We start from the raw sequence: 17,977 nt of genomic DNA, 5'->3' as shown, positions 1-17,977 counted from the left end.
GCCCAGGAGGACTGTAAGGGTAAATGGCACCTCTCTGACGGCCCAGAAGTGCTATAAGGCAACCGTGAGGCGGATTTTACTGCAAGGCAGTTGCTGGGACCTCCAGAACCTACATGATGCAGTCTTAACCTGGTTCTCGGCTCCTGGCCTGGCCACCCCTGCACACTACCTCGCGGATGTTGCCTTATTTGTCAAAGGGCAAGTGAGTCTGCCCTGTGCCAGGCCCTGGCAGGAGCAAGACCCCGGGCCTTTTCAGGCGGACTTGACTGAGCTGCTTTGGGTGGGTCTCCTCAGATACCTGCTTGTCATAATAGACCATCTGACCTCATGGTATCACAGGCCTTCCCAGGGACCCAAACTACTGCTCGGGCTGTTAGATCTTATGGGAGCAAATTATTCCCAGATATGGGAGGGGGAGAGCATAGCCACGGGCCAGGGGGCTCATCTTACCTCGAAGGTTCTCCAGTCCCTGGCAAAGGCCTAGGAGATCACCTGGGAGCTCATACTCCTTGGCACCCTCCTTCCTCGGGTAAGGTGGAAAGAATGAACCCACAGATCAAGAGGCAGCTGACCCTCCTTAGAATTAGGGCCAAACCCCGGAGGAATGTTGCATAATCCCCGGGAGCTCCTCTTTGGACATCCTCACGGGGAAGAGGAGAGGGAAACTGGGACCCCATATTGACGTAGAGACAAATTCCTCAGGAATTATATGGTAAAACATTTGACTCTGTTGCAGAATGAAGGGCTGATTGCTCAGACTTCACCACTACAGTCCCTATACACAAATTTCAGCCCAGAGACTGGGAACTGATGGAGATGGAAAGAGGAAAAACTCCCTCCCTTGGGGAGGACTTTTCCAAGTCTTGCTGACATCAGACATCGCTGGGAGGACAAAGGAGAAAGGCTGGACTCACCACCCTCGGACTAAGAGACCAGTTAATGTTCCCACTGAGTGGGCTGTGGATTCAACCATCCCGGGGACCTCCTGCTGGGGGGGCACATGAACCTTGAGAATATGTATGGGAAGTTTATGATCTGTTTCTTTTAGCATTTCTGTTGTTGCTGACTTTAGGGAAAGACAGTTTTATTCTAATTACCGGGGACACAAGTGGTTGGGGTGATAGATGGCCCCAGATAGGAGCCGGGGGTACAGAGCCCCAATTTATAAAGACTGAGCAACCTGGAGAAGGAGGTCCAGTTAGACAAGGATGGACCCCACTAGATAAAAAGGACAAGTCAGATCCAGAGAGATTGGAGACTAAAAACAAATTGGTTGAGGAAATGTTATCAAGAATGGTGTGAGAGGTCTTCAAGGATAAATAAAAAATGGAGGAATTGGAAGTAATTAACATGAGCAAAGTGAAGATGCTCTTATGGGAAAATAGCCTTAACCTACACTTCACTTGTGACTTAATACTTTATAATAATGTTGAGGTTGGGAGAGGGACCCCAAAAGTTTAGGGTCACAAACCAGTATCATGATCTGTCTCAAAAGAATTTCAAGGCTTGAACCCATTTCCCAGTCAAAGGGCAAAGTTTATTATAATTTTAATGCCATTACAAGTGGTCTAAATTCCAAGAGAACTTAGCAAAGCAACCGAAGCAAAGAGACACAATTATCTAGTTCTTTGTGTTATAGGTATGCTAATTTTGTGGCCCAGAGTTAGGACCAATTGCTCTCTGGAATTTGGTTCTCACTGACCCACAGATTATCTTTCTGACAGCAAGGAACTGAGGAGAGGTCTATTCACTATTGTCTCAGGCCTTTGGTCCCGAGACTACCCCGGGGCCAGGAGACTTGAGAATCTAGACAGATAGTAATTTTTAGATTCAGTGTGGGAGTCTCCTGGGCCAGACTCCAAAGCTAGAGCACTTAGAATTACTAACTTATTGTTAGAACAGAAGTCCCCTAAGGTCAGGGAACCTCAAAATCATTGCTGTCTCCCCTAGAAGCTATATTACATCAATAATACATAGCTATAACTAAAAGTTGAAGATGTTGTCCCCTCCTATTTCCCACCACTTCTAAATTAGCATTTTTAAAGTACTTCTTACAAAGGTGATGATGGCTTGGAATTCTATATCTGTTTGTATATCAGTTCTCTAGGGAAATTTAAATTAAATTAAGAGTTTATCATTATTTATTTGTATTTTGTTTCTAGGTTAGATTTCTAGGATTAGAATGTAAACCTGGATTCCCTCAAACAATGGGAGAAAAGGCCAGTAGGAAAACTTTGGGGGCTTCTGCCTTCAGGCTATTTAATTTGGTATTGCAGTTTATGCTTTGCACTTCTGACAAACACCTTGTCAGATAGGAGATGCCCTTTCTCAGGAGATCATAATAAAACCTCTTTTTGCTTTTTCTTACTCTGAGAGTCTTTGATTATTTTTGTGGATGACACAGTCCCACACATCTGCATTTCTCTATTCCAAAGACAGTCTGGGAAAACTAAGTTCCCATCAAGTTTGTCATAAAGCTTGTTCTGACTGTCTTTAAAGATGCTAACAAGACTATCCAGACAGTCTCAGAAAGGATGGTCTGATTAAGAGTTTTGGCCTCACGTCATTGAGACTGGAGACTGAATGATAGTTGATTGAGTTTCCAGCCTCTCCTTATTTTATGCAAACGGGACAATCTGGAAAACTGACCTGATCATAATGACAAAGGAGCAGCATGGACTTCTTTTAATTCTTGAAAGTAAATTAGTTTAGTATTCACTTCATGAATACTTTGAGGAGGAAGAAAAGACTAGATGTTAGTGTGGATATTATTTTAAAAACAGGCATTTTTAAACTTTAAAAAACTTATTTATTTATTTTTTTATTTTAACATTACCTTCATTTCCAAATATTATATTTCCCCTTCCCTCCCTAAGAGCCTTATAGAAATATCAATCAATATACAGAAAAATCAAACTAACCAATACAGCAATATTTCATACTCATATTCCTATACCTTTGCAAAGAAGGGTAGGAAGTTATACCATAGCTTTCTAAACTGGGAGAATCAGAAGTCAGTATCTTTTAAGTAGATCTTTCTGGAGGATCAAGGAAGGATCATCGACCAAAAACCTGGAAAGAAGTTGGTTAGGGGTCTTTGAAAGAGGAGATGACAGAAGGAAGAAAACAATGGATTCATTTTTTTCTTTCTATGGAACGAAAGTGCACAACACTCTGAGTTTTAGCCAGATCTGTCAGAGACACATTTTATTATTTTACAAGCATTTTGTTTGGAGAGAGATTCTGGCCAGAATTTCTTTTGCTCAACAGACAACTCTTTTACTTAAGCAATTCCTAACTCATTTTTCTAGTAGTACTGACACAAGAGATGAAAAAATTCCACATTGACAAAACCAAAGTACTTATTTTTCAGTTTGAAATTTTTTTTAAACCAAAGGGAATAATAGTAACTTTAATATTAATGCACATATTCTTTTGGGGAAGATATGTTTTGCCCTCAAACTAAAGACAGTGTAGTCCACAGTTAGTAAAAGAGACACCCACTTCTTTTCTTTTTAATCTATTGGGAAATTGATATTTCAAATTTCTCAAGACATAAAACAATTTTTAGGATTGTTAATTAGCCATTTATTTCACCTTAGTTCTGCACTGTTGAAACAACTACTAGTCTGTATTTTCTGGTAAAACTGTCCAGCTTTAAGTCCATCTTCTTGTCCACAGCTATCCTCTCCTTGAGTGTTGGAGTAGTATCTGAGGACTTTTTCCCTGTCACCATTCATCTATGGACCTCTCAGACTTACAGGGTCACTTCCAAACCCAGATAAGGGCAACTCAGAATAAATTCTTGTTCACCCAGGGTCAGGAAAAAATTATTAAAGAAGTCATCCAATTTGAGCCTTACTGGCCCAGGCTAGATAAGTACTGACAGAAAGCCTATGTAGGGAGATAAAAACAAACCTCTGGAAACTGAGTTGTGGGTTCTTCTGACTGTTCAGTCAATGACTCTAGGATCTTAGAGTCTAGGCTTTTTAGTCCCTAGTCATGATTAGCCAGAAGCAGGTCCCAAAACTTTACATGGTAGACCAGAACCAGAAATGTCAACTTTTAAGTATGCATCATAGGATAGCCCCAGAGGAGAATTCAAACTCAATACACTTTTGAGGAAACTGATTTATTCATAGAAGGAAAGAGAGATTAAGAATATCAGACAAAAGATACCGCTTCATTAATTCCTAATTTTTGGAACATAATGGAAACTTTATTGGAGCTGCCAGCCACAAGTCTCTCCCCAGTTCTGTGCATCCTCTATATTGTGCATCAAAGTTATTTTCCTAAAGTGAAGTTCCAATAATGGTACCACCCTATTTGATAACTCCAGTGGCCCCTTCTCACCTTCAAGATCAAATAACAAATCCTTTATTTAGCTTTCAAATCTATTCCTTCATAATCTTCATAATCTATTCCTCCTCCCCTTCTCATCTTTTTATACTCTTAGTCTACTTCAATCCAGTGTCACTGCTGTGCTTTGTATTCCACAAACATCTCCAGGCTCCAAACGTTTTCTCTGATTGTCCCCTGCCGCCCAGAACATTCTCTCTCCTCCTCTTGACTTTCTGCCTTCCTTTAAATCCCAGCTAAAACCCTGCCTTCTCCAGGAAGCTTTTCCTAACCCCTCTTAACTCTATGGGTTTCCCTTTGTTTATTATCTCCTATTTATCTTGTCTCTACCTTGTTTGTACATATTTATTTCTTTGTCAGCTCCCCCATAGAGTGTGAGCTTTAATAATGATGGAATAAAACTTCTAGGGGAGACAGCAATAATTTTAAGGTCCCCTGACCTTAGGGGGCTTCTGTTCTAACAATGTCAATGATTCTAAATCTTCTGGCTTAGGAGTCTGTGATCCTGAGGTCCTCTGATCCAAGAATGCTATTGTTCTGTCAATGACTATAAGTTTTCTGGCCTAGGAATATAATATTTCTTCCCTTAGACTTTAAGGAAGATATATTAATGATCCTGAGATTCTCTAATCTTAGAATACCATTGTTCAGACAAGTTTGTCCCTCAATGATTCTAAAGTCTTCTGGCTTTGATGATCCTAGATTATCACTGGTCAGTGATAACCAAATTCCTGAGATCACTCCTCAGTTCTACCTCTAGGCCATAAAATGAGCATATCAGTAACATGAACTAGATAAATGTGTCTCCTTGCTTCTGGTGCTTTATTAAATTCTTTGGACTTTAGCATACTTCAGGCTTTATAATTACATTAAACTTTGCTCCCTGACTTGGAGATGGGTTTAAGCCTGCAAATTCTTTTGAGACACCTTGCAACAGTGGTCTGCTACCCTCAACCTTTTGGGGTCCCTTTCCAACCTCAACATTTAGTGACTCATATGGGGAGAGTCTGGCCGCCCCTGGCTCGATTCCCTTTTTGTCAAAGTAAACCTCCCATTTTTTCCCCCTCAATCCTATTGGTGGGACAATCCAAGCCACTGGAAGACTTGTCTGGGTCATTGTGAGCTCCATGCTGAGCAAGTTTTCTTTGACTGGGGATTTCTAAATTCTTGCAATTTTTGTCAAAGTTCCTAGGGAACCTTTGCCACCTTTTCATTTTCTCTGGGATATCAGGAGAGATGAAGTGCTATAGGATGGCTTTTGGAAAAATTTTATGGCTTTTGGCAAAGATGGGACAGACCTCTTTCATGTCATTTTTGTCTGTGTCTGCATCTCTGTATCAGATGTTCTTTCTGTGAGCTAGATTTTGTTACCTAGAAAGATTTAAAGTGCAACCAACAAGAAAAAACTTCTATCCTATACTAAGAATGTGGAAATATTTCTTAAAAAGCCTAACTTTTTTTCTGTGGACTTCAGTTCTGACCATGCTGGGGGCTACACACACACACACACACACACACACACACAAATCAGCTAATTAAAACTAAAATAGCATCTTAGCAAATTCTCAAAGTTTTGAGAGCAATGACTAAAAAGTTTGGCAGTTAGTCATTTTAAGATGGCAAGAAAAATTCCTGAAACATTGGGAATAATTCCAGAAATTTACTCCATTCTGAGAGAAAAACAAAAAACAAACTAGGTAACTAGCAGCTTTTTGCTAATCCTTCCTTGGCTCCTATCTTACAATAACAATAAACTTCACCCCTTGACTTGATATGGATTCAAGCCCGCAGATTTTTTTAATTAATTAAAGCTTTTTGTTTACAAAATATATGCAAAGGTAATTTTTCAACATTGATCCTTGCTTTCCAAATTTCAAATTCCAATGCTAGCTTTGGCAATAAGAGTTGAGAAAGAGATTAAAGGAATAAGAATAGGCAATGAGGAAACCAAATTATCACTCTTTGCTGATGATATGATGGTATACTTAAAGAACCCCAGAGAATCTACTAAAAAGTTATTAGAAACAATCCACACCTTCAGTAAAGTTTCAGGATACAAAATAAACCCACATAAGTCATCAGCATTCTTATATATTACTGACAAAACCCAACAGAGTTACAAAAAGAAATTCCATTTAAAGTAACTACTGATTGTATATTTAGGAATCTATCTGCCAAGGGAAAATCAGAAACTTTATGAGCAAAACTACAAAACACTTTCCACACAAATTAAGTCTGATTTAACCAATTGGAAAAATATTAAATGCTCTTGGATGGGGCGAGCAAATATAATAAAGATGACAATACTACTTAAATTAATCTATTTATTTAGCGCTATACCAATCAGATTCCCAAAAAACTACTTTGATGAACTAGAAAAAATAACAACAAAGTTCATATGGAAAAACAAAAGGTCAAGAATTTCAAGTGAATTAATGAAAAAAAAAAATCAAATGAAAGTGGCCTAGCTGTACCAGATCTAAAATTATATTATAAAGCAGCAGTTACTAAAACTATCTGGTATTGGCTAAGAAATAGACTAGTTGATCAATGGAATAGGTTAGGTTCAAAAGACAAAACAGCCAATAACTTTAATAATATAGTGTTTGACAAACCCAAAGACCCCAGTTTTTGGGATAAGAACGCATTATTTGACAAAAATTGCTGGGAAAATTGGAAATTAGTATGGCAGAAACTAGGCATTGACCCACACTTAACACCGTATGTCAAGATAAGGTCAAAATGGGTCCATGACCCTAGGCATAAAGAATGAGATTATAAATAAATTGGAAGAGCATAGGATAGTTTACCTCTCAGACCTATGAAAGAGGGAGGAATTTATGACCAAAGAAGAACTAGAGATTACTATTGACCACAAAATAGAAAATTTTGATTATATCAAATTGAAAAGTTTTTGTACAAACAAAACAAATGCAGACAGGGTTAGAAGGGAAACAATAAACTGGGAAAACATTTTTACAATCAAAGGTTCTGATAAAGGCCTCATTTCCAAAATATATATAGAATTGACTCTAATTTATAAGAAATCAAACCATTCTCCAATTGATAAATGGTCAAAGGATATGAACAGACAATTCTCAGACGAAGAAATTGAAACTATTTATAGACATATGAAAATATGCTCCAAATCATTATTAATCAGAGAAATGCAAATTAAGACAACTCTGAGATACCACTACACACCTGTCAGATTGGCTAGAGTGATAGGGAAAGATAATGTGGAATGTTGGAAGGGATGTGGGAAAACAGGGACACTGATACATTGTTGGCGGAGTTGTGAATACATCCAGCCATTCTGGAGAGCAATTTGGAACTATGCTCAAAAAGTTATCAAACTGTGCATACCCTTTGATCCAGCAGTGCTACTACTGGGCTTATATCTCAAAGAGATACTAAGGAAGGGAAAGGGACCTGTATGTGCCAAAATGTTTGTGGCAGCCCTGTTTGTAGTGGCTAGAAACTGGAAAATGAATGGATGTCTATCAGTTGGAGAATGGTTGGGTAAATTGTGGTATATGAATGTTATGGAATATTATTGTTCTGTAAGAAATGACCAGTAGGATGAATACAGAGAGGACTGGCGAGACTTACATGAACAGATGCCAAGTGAAATGAGCAGAACCAGGAGATCATTATATATCTCAACAACGATACTGTTTGAGGATATATTCTGATGGAAGTGGATCTCTTCGATAAAGAGAGCTAATTCAGTTTCAATTGATCAAGAATGGACAGAAGCAGCTACACCCAAAGAAAGAACACTGGGAAATGACTATAAACTGCTTTCATTTCTGTTTTTCTTCCCGGGTTATTTATACTTTCTGAATACAATTCTCCCTGTGCAACAAGAAAACTGTTCAGTTCTGCACACATATATTGTATCTAGGATATACTGTAACCTATTCAACATGTGAAGGACTACTTGCCATCTGGGGGAGAGGGTGGAGGGAGGGAGGGGAAAAATCGGAACAGAAGTGAGTGCAAGGGATAATGCTGTAAAAATTACCCTGGCATGGGTTCTATCAATAAAAACTTATTTTAAAAAAATTTCAAATTCCAAATTTCCAAGTCCAAAGATTCCAAACAGATCCTTGCTGTTCCAAATTTTTCCCTCCTTATTCCCTTCCCAGGATGGCAGGTAGTCCAATACATGTTAAATATGTTAAATCATATATATATATATGCATATATATATGTGTATATATATATACACACAAAAAAAAAACATATTTATACACTATCTTGCTGCACAAGAAAAATTGGATCTAGAAAGAAAAAAAAATCTGAGAAGGAAAACAAAATGCAAGCAAACAATAACAGAAAGAGTAGAAATGCTATATTGTGAACCACAATCAGTTCCCACAGTCCTCTCTCTGGGTGTAGATGGCTCTCTTCATCACTGAACAACTGGAATTGGTTTGAAGCATCTCATTGTTGAAGAGAGCCATGTCCATCACAGTTGCTCATCACATAATCTTATTACTATGTACATTGTTCTCTTGGTTCTACTCACTTCATTTAGCATCAGTTCCTGTAAATCTCTCCAAGCCTCTCTGTATTCATCCTGATGGTCATTTCTTACAGAACAACAATATTCCATAATATTCATATATCACAATTTACCCAACCTTTCTCCAATTGATGGGCATTCACTCAGTTTCCAGTTTCTGGAAATCAGATCAAAGAGATCTGCCACAAACATTCTTGCACATACAGGTCCCTTTCCCTCCTTTAAGATCTCTTTGGGATATGCTAAGTGAAATGAGCAGAACTAGGAGATCATTATATACCTCAACATTGATACTGTTTGAGGATGTATTCTGATGGAAGTGGATCTCTTCGATAAAGAGAGCTAATTCAGTTTCAATTGATCAAGGATGGACAGAAGCAGCTACACCCAAAGAAAGAACATGGGGAAATGAATGTAAACTGTTTGCATTTTTGTTTTTCTTCCCGGATTATTTCTACCTTCTGAATACAATTCTCCCTGTGCAACAAGAAAACTGTTCGGTTCTGTACACATATATTGTATCTAGGATATACTGTAACCTATTCAACATGTAAAGGACTGCTTGCCATCTGAGGGAGGGAATGGAAGGAGGGAGGGGAAAAATCGGAACAGAAGTGAGTGCAAGGGATAATGCTGTAAAAAATTACCCTGGCATGGGTTCTGTCAATAAAAAGTTATTTAAAAAAAATCTAGATGATTTAAAAACAAAAGATATCAATAAGGAGTATTTTAAAAAGAAGGGAGGTAGGGAAGGGTTAACAAAACTAAATCATAAACCACTTTTGATAATATATGTGATGGTTCACATCCCCTCCCTCCTTGTCTATCTCTGCAAAGAAGGTAGAGTAGTATATTTTCTCATTTTTTCTTTAGGACTATTTGGTTATAATTCCATAGCATTGTTTCTTATTGTTGTTTATTTTTTCATTTATATTATACCCATGGTGTATATTGATTTTCTCTTTCTTCTTGCTTTTCTTTGTATCCATTTGTAAAAGACCTTTCTCATACTTTTCAAAATTCTTTATATTCACAGTTCATATATATATATTCACATACCACAGTTTGTTTAACCATTCTCCAACTATTGGGTTTCTACTTAGTTTACACTTTTTTGCTACAAAAAGAACTGCTATGAATATTTCAATTGGGATTTTAATAATTGCAACTTGGATTTAAAAATAATGGCTAGGGATGCAAAGGGGAGACATATTCCAGATATAGGTTAACAAAGATGGAAAAAAGGAGAGATGAGATTGTGGAGCAGCAGTAGAAGAATCAAGTAATCAAAAATGAAGTACAATAATACCAGGTAAAACCAACATAGATTTTTTTTTTCTTTTGATATCATGTCATTTCTCTTGGATTGACCCATATGGACACTATCACTTCTGTGCAAAATCTATAAGAATGTTCTATCCACATGTCAGGGATAACTTAAATGGGACAAGGTCTCAAGGACTCAGTCATATCTTTTTTTTCTACCACGTTAGTGCTGACTCTTGTAACCTTTCACCTGGATGATTGCAATAGCCTCCTAATATGGATTCCCATTTATAGTCAGCTTCCCCTTCCTCCAATCCACCCTTCACAAATCTGCCTGAATAATTTAAATGAAATCATGGAATCTCAGATATGAAAGTGATCTCAAAATTTTAAAAAAAAAAAAAAAAGATCTCTTTGGGATAGAGGCCTAGCAGTATCACTGCTGAATCAAAGGATATAGACAGTTTGATGGCCCTTTGGGCATAGTTCCAAATCAGCAAGCATCATATATAATGAAGATAAACTGGAACCATTCACCTAGATCAGGGGTGAAACAAGGTTGCTCACTATCACATTTGATAAGCCTGCAAATTCTTTTGAGACACCTTGTGACACTGATCTGCGACCCCCAACCTTTTGGAGTCCCCAGCCTCAATAGTACTACAGACTTATACATTTTAAAATTTCTTTTTCTGTTCTTTTATCTTCCTTTCTTTGCTGTTCTTTCAGCTTTTTTTTTTGTTTTTTTAACATCACTATAACTTCCCAATAACTATCCTCTTCCATTAAAAATCTTGTAATAGATGAATGTAGTCCAGCAAAGTACCATAAATCAATATATTGGTTTGGCTGGAAACTTAACTTTTCATTCCCCTGTTGTTATCCACCACCTCTTTGACAATAGGCAAGAGACCTTAGAAGTTAAGGTCTTCTCACTTTTGCCTTTTTCCTATTCTCCTTTGGATCTGTATATTTTTCTGTGGATGAGTCTAAATGTTCTTTTTTTTATTCCCCTTTATGGCTGAGTTTCCCTCCAGTCTCTCATAAATTAGGTAGCACACTGAATAGAATGTTGGACTTGGAATTGGGAAGACCAGAGTTCAAATTAACAGATATTTAATGGCCGTATGACCCGGGCAAGTCATTTAATTCCTATCTGCTTCAATTTCTTCATCTATAAAAGGGATTTAATAACTTACTTACTCACTTACTCACAGCAATACTGTGAATATTTAATCGTGTCTTTCTCTGTATATCTTATGTGGGAGGGCTCTCTACAATAAGGGAGAGATTTCAGAACTAGGTGTTCCTTTACAATCCTTCCTAAGTCTAGCTCTTTATAGGACCCAAGGTCATGCCCTCTATTACTAAGCAGCCCAGGCTAATTTACTAAACTGTGTTCAGTCTTAAAGGAACATGAATTCTAAAAAGAGAACCCAAGTTATCTACTATTTTTGTCTCTTTTTAATTATTTCATTATTTTCATCACTTCAACCTGGAGTAGAACTATTTCTTAAATAAAGCTTAGGTTTGGCTTATGTCTTGGTCCTCCCCCGAACACAAAACACGAATCCACCGCTTGTTACAGTCTGCTTAAGGCTGCTGCTTGAGACAGCAAGGGGGCCCGGGGCAGAGCTGAGGCCCTGGGTTCCCATTCACCTCAGACTCCCACTGGCTCTGTTGCCCTGAGCACCTCACCTTATTTCTGCTTGCCTGGGTGTCCACACACGTAACACAGTGGCAGGATTGTTGTAAGGACCCAACGACATAACACTGGTGAAGCATTTAGCACAGCGCCTAGCACATGGTAGCACTATATAAATGTTAAATTTAGTATTATTGTTATTGCTTCATTAAATCACGAACACCGCTGTTTTAAGTGTCAGCCTTTTGGGGTTCATTTGTCTGACTTTTTGTGACCCCATTGGGGTTTTCTCGGAAAAGACAAGAGGGAGGTTGGCCAGGTCCTTTTCCAGCTCATTTTACACACGAAAGAACTAAGATAAACAAGGATAAGGGACTTCCTCTTCCCCTCAGACCTGCTCGCTCTGGGTAGTAACTGAATGCAGCCCTCTGGTCAGCCTGGCACCGTGGCTCACTGCTCGTGGACAGGTCAAGACTCCACCCTCAGGGCCTGAGAACCACGCGGTCCCCTTGAGACCAAAGGTGAAACGCAGCAGCTACTGGGTCCCAGACGTTCTAGACATAAAACAGAAGAGGTCCCAAGGGCCTGAGGGCCCATCGCAGGCTCGCCTCATGGTATTTGATTTTTCTGCTCCCCCATAGCTCCAAGGAAAAGCAGGACACGTGGTTTCAGAAGCTGTCTCTCAAGATCTAACTCGGTTCCAACTGATCAATGATAGACAGAAGCAGCTACACCCAAAGAAAGAACACTGGGAAACGAATGTAAACTGTTTGCATTTTTGTTTTTCTTCCCGGGTTATTTTTACTTTCTGAATCCAATTCTCCCTGTGCAACAAGAGAACTGTTCGGTTCTGTACACAAAAACTATCTAGGATATACCTATTTAACTGCTTGGCATCTGGGGGAGGGGAGGGAGGGAGGAAGGGGAAAAATCAGAACATGTTGGAATCTTTACAAACTGCTAACTCATTAGAGTTGATAGATTATTGATCTGATCTTACAAGAAGATGTTTTGGGCCAGAACCTGAAACAAGGTACTAAGTAGAACTAATTGATACAATGCTTGTGTTCACACCTTTACTCATTGGAGTTCACAAGTATGGGAGATTCACAAAGTTAACTGTGTAACTTTGTGAATTCATACCTCCCTTGAAGCTCTTGGGGCCAGAGAGCACTGTGGGAGAAAACCCATAATCCTTCTCTCTTGTATCCCACAATTCCTCTCTCTCGTATAAAAGAAACAGACAGAGGCTCTCGGACATATTTTCAGTGGAATTACATGAAGAGTTGAGCTGGATTGAAGGCTGAAGAAAGCAGAGGCAGAAGCAAAGGACAATCTGCAGGGACAGAAGTGAATGCAAGGGATAATGTTGTAAAAAATTACCTGGGCATGGGTTCTGTCAATAAAGTTATAATTATAAAAAAAAGAAGCTGTCTCTCCTTTTATTGTCTACTAGCCAAATATGTTGCTCCATGGCTAGTTCTCTTTGATTAAAAGGGCATGTCCCCTTTATCAAGAAGCAAAGCATGTGTCTCCCTGGGCCAGGGCCCAGGCTTAGCATGTCATGGAAGATGCTCCTGCCAGGACACGTGTCAGGGTGAAGGCCTATCCTCACACGTTCTCCAGGAGACGGTCATTTACCCTAGAGTCTTAAGGGTAGCACTGTACATACTTGGGATCTCCCGGCTCTCGCTAGCTTGTACAAAGGGACTCTTCTTGGCAAGAACATCCCCTCTACTTATTCCTTGGATTCCTTTCATTCCCCTTTTTTTGGGGAACTTGTTCCGTCAATAATTCCTGTAGAGGGTCACAGTCAGTGGGGGGAGCTCTGGGTGAGGTATAAGACTCTTCAGCCCAGAGGGAACCTGCTGACAATGTCTGGTTCGGCTCCCCCATCTCCCCTTGGGGCGTCTCAGCCTTCCTGAGAAGTCAGGGGACAGTTGAAGCAGAGATACTGGCAGTAAAGAGGCATCTGCATAATAATAGATGGGTTATTATAGTTAGCACATGCTCAGTGTGCTGTGGTGATATAATTGTACTAGAGTATTTAAGGCAGAGAGAACTTGAAATAAACAGACTCTATATTTGACTATCCACATGAGTCCCTGCCTCTTCACTCCTCTTCTAAGAACAAGGACCGGTACTGAGACCCTCCAGAGAGCTAGTATGGATGGTACAAATTCCCTCCCTCTCATCTCTCCCCAACTATTTATTCTTTTCTTGATGCATAAATACATTTTTAGTCCCTATCCATATTCGATTCAGTTCAACAAGCATTTATTAAATGCCTATTATGTGCATAGACACTGTGTTAGTCATGGAAGATAAAGAAGCAAAAAGGAAACAATTCTTGTTGAGCAGAGAAATAGTGGTCCTTCTACATGATAAGTGTGTCCTAATCTAACTTATGTAATACCCACAACTGCTCCCCAGTCTGTCTCCAGGTGACCGCTAATGTCTGGTGGTCACTGAAGGTTCCAAGCTCCAGAGCCATCATGGTTGTTTCCTCTTGCAGCATTCCAAGGTCCTTTCTGGTGTCCAGGCAAGCCCATCCTCACCAGCAGCTTAGCCACTGCTGGCCTGACTTCCAAATAGCCAGGAATGGGAGTCCGGATCTCCGAGTCAGAGTGACTCTCCCACACCATCCTGCATGTTTGCATGCAGATGCTCCGGACGTGTCTGGTGTGGTTGCTGTAAAAAAAAGTTCATCCATTTTGAAAATTGTGCCACCACAGGAATATAAGTGATGAAATCCTGTTTGTGGTCATTCCTTGGACCTGCACAAATCCTGAAGCTTTTCTCTCCCTCGGTGCCTTCTAAATGGGAAAAATAAAAGATTCTTCATTCTCTCGTTGGTAAATATAATGATCCTATTCCCCCTGCAGTATCCCTTCTTGGTCTGTCTTCTCTTCAGCATAGCTAAAAGTAGCATAGAAGCCAGCATGGAGAGACAGTGGATTAGTACCTTCCATGTGAAAAGTATTGATATTGTAATTATAGAGAGTATAAGAAATTTACTTATATATACAAAAGCACCTACCCTCATCTTGACTCACATTCCTCATGTTGTGGTTGAGGGTTTTAAGTGTAAAATCACTAATATATAATATTTCACAAACTTACCATAAATTGGCTCATATTTTGTCCTTATCCCATTAATATTCTGAGCTCCTCCACATCTCTCTGTGACCCAAGAGTAAAACAAATTCAATGGAGATTGATAAGAGAATTCCATCCTCACAATCATTGTATTACAAATAGGATAGTCAAGGATTTGGTTAAGCCTGATCATAGCTGGCTGGGCTTCTTTCTAACTCAAAAGTTAGGGCCACAAACACTCTAGTCTTGTAGGTATTTTTTAATAGGTATTTAATTTCTTTGTTCAGATGAACAATTTCACAACAATCCCATTATCCATTACTTTACAGTACTGAGTACTTCCTTTCAAGTTTCTTGGAAATATCTCACCCTCTTGGTGAGAAGCACGCCTAGACTGAATTTTTTTTGGTTGGTTCCTATACCTTTTGAAGGATGAAAGATTACAGAGGGCTTTAAATGCCAAGCATTGTTGTAATTCTGTTCTGAATCAGGCACTGTGAGGAGAAGGACCTTTGTACCACAAGACATAATAATACTAAACCTAATTCTCATGCTGGGTCTGATGTTGGTGATGGTGATGAGGTCAAGGTAGCAATTCCTAGTTCGAAATAAACATATGGCAAATTCACAATGGCCATTCTTTTTGCCAAAAAGTAGGTTTATTTAGGAGAAAAGATTGCAGATAAAATAAGAGGTAAACTAGGCACCAGGACTGGGAAATATGAAATAGAGTTGAAAGAGCAAAGGGAATATCATTATCAAGGAAAAGAGTTTGGAAGAATCTATTAAAGGAATATGCCATAAGGAATGGCCATAAGGCCATTAACTGGCAGGTTAAATGCACAGAGGAGTTTAGCAAAATTAGCGATATAGTAAGGAGATTTTTTTTTAAATAGTAAGGAGAAAGATGCCATTAAAGGGAAGGCACTATGAGAGAGAGAGAAAGAGAGAAAGAAAGAGAATCTCATAGTGGGCTTAAGCCAGATTTAGCAAAGACCTTCATCATCAGATTTTTTTATTAGGGAAGTATAACCTGGGGATTTCTTAGGGGAGGAGGGGTGCTAGAGTATGGGACCCTGCCGAGGGGGAGTACTGAGACCACCTTGACCTTTGGGGGACAGTAAGTTTTCTGGCCTGTTGCAGAAGTGGGAAAGCTTTCGGCCTGAGGGTCACAGAGTAGTTGCTCATAAGCAGGGATACCTGGACAGGGCCTCTCACATGTATGGCAGATGGAGCCTTCTCTGAATGGTGATTGGGGATTGCCCACTGTTCACGCATGGATCACGCTTGCAAAAATGTATATCAACAAGGCTGTGCTGCATAATACACTGGAGCTCTTTTCACACTCTATGAGCCTTAGGGGAGATCAAAGGGCTCATCCACCATGAGCCCTCAATCAAGACGTCACAACAAGGGGCAACGTCAGGGAGCTCAGAGGGAAGGCTCAAAGGGGAGCCAGAAGGAATACCTGGCAGAGATGTCAGGTCCCAGACCTGTCTCAAAGACTCACTAGTCAATGTTTCAAAGGTTGTTTAACGATGCTCAGAGCTTGGGGGATAGGCAATGGAGGCTGATAAAGAAATCTATTCTCACAATCATGCTATACACACAGGATAATCTGGCACTTGTTAAGCCTTTTTTCTTGCTGCCTGGGCTTCTCCCAAACTCCAAGAAGACATCAATGGTGGCTGTGTTCCCAAAGGAGGAAGGTAGAACACCTTTACTTGACCTTTCTATCCCTTAGGGCATTTCTCTAGATTTCTAGTATTCCTTTTCAACTCCTTGAAAGTTGGCTACACTCTCGACTTCCTCACTGCAACCTTGCAAGTCTGGCTTCTGATCATTTTGTACAGAAACTGCTCTCCAAGGCGATGATTTTAACTTCTAAATCCAATGGCTTTTTCTCATCCTCTACTTCTTTGACTTCTACACTTTTGATATTGTAAATGTACACCTTTCATGTGATATTCTTTTTTTTTTTCTAATTCTCCTCTCTGCCCTGTCATTTCTCACGTGATTCTCCATCAAAACCTTTTGCTCCCTAAGAATGGGTTATTCTCAAAGATTCATCCTGAGACCTTTTCTCTTTTCTCACGTGATTCTCCATCAAAACCTTTTGCTCCCTAAGAATGGTTTATTCTCAAAGATTCATCCCGAGACTTTTCTCTTTTCTCCTGACATTCCCCGGTGAGCCCCATAACTTCCATAACTTCAATTTTCACCACTATGCAGATGACCCCTAACTTTATATCTCCCATCCTAATTTCTCTTCTAAATTTTACTCTGCTTTTACTAATTGTCTGCCTGATACCTTCACCTGATGGCACCTCAAATTCAATATAATCAAAATAGAGCTCATCATCCTACTCTCAAACCTGCCCCTTCTACAAATTCCCTAATTCTGTAGCAGGTATCACCATATATACCTTGGTTTGAAATCCTTTAATTCCCATGTAAAATAGTTTTCCAAGTCTTGCAGATTCTTTACAGTGTCTTTTGCCTCTGCCTTTTTCTACTTTCATGGCCACCATCCTAGTTTAAGACCTCATTATCCATTTACCTGGATCCTTGCCGTAGCCTCTCAGTTGTCTTCCATATGTTCAGCCTTTCTAGCTTCTCCCCTATTTCCAATCCATCCTTCACTTAGCTGTCAAAACAACTTTCCCAGCAATATGTTTATGGAAATATGTTTGGACCGTATGGAAATGTGTTTAAAAGGATTGCACATGTTTAACCTATATTGGATTGCTTGCTATCTTGGGGAGGAGGGAGAAAAAACTTGGAACACAAAGTCTTACAAAAATCAGTGTTGGAAACTGTCTTTACATGTATTGAACATTAAAAATACACACACACAAACCAAAAGAACTTTCCCAGGATCTGAAAGAAACCCCATCATTGCTCTAAAGAAAAGCCTCCAGTGACTTACAGCCTCCAGGAAAAAATAGAAAACCCTTTCCCTAGCATTGGAGGACCTTTGTGATCCACCTTAACCTCTCTTTCCATCTTTGTTTCCCACCCCTCCTTTTCCTGCACTCTGCATTCTAGCCAAACTGGCTGTTCCCACTCCAAGCCAC

The 17,977-nt window shown here is 39.5% G+C and overlaps 1 long non-coding RNA gene across 1 annotated transcript; it reads left to right on the top strand.

Annotated features, from left to right (window-relative positions):
- The first annotated feature begins 435 nt into the window (after positions 1-435).
- Positions 436-1,018, top strand: LOC127552442 (uncharacterized). Its single transcript, XR_007951388.1, has 2 exons — positions 436-529; positions 737-1,018. It is a non-coding gene; the product is annotated as an uncharacterized LOC127552442 (long non-coding RNA).
- Positions 1,019-17,977: the final 16,959 nt, after the last annotated feature.

Source organism: Antechinus flavipes, chromosome 2 (genome assembly GCF_016432865.1).
Source record: "Antechinus flavipes isolate AdamAnt ecotype Samford, QLD, Australia chromosome 2, AdamAnt_v2, whole genome shotgun sequence".
NCBI lineage: Eukaryota > Metazoa > Chordata > Mammalia > Dasyuromorphia > Dasyuridae > Antechinus > Antechinus flavipes.
This window is presented reverse-complemented; position numbering and strand designations above follow the sequence as displayed.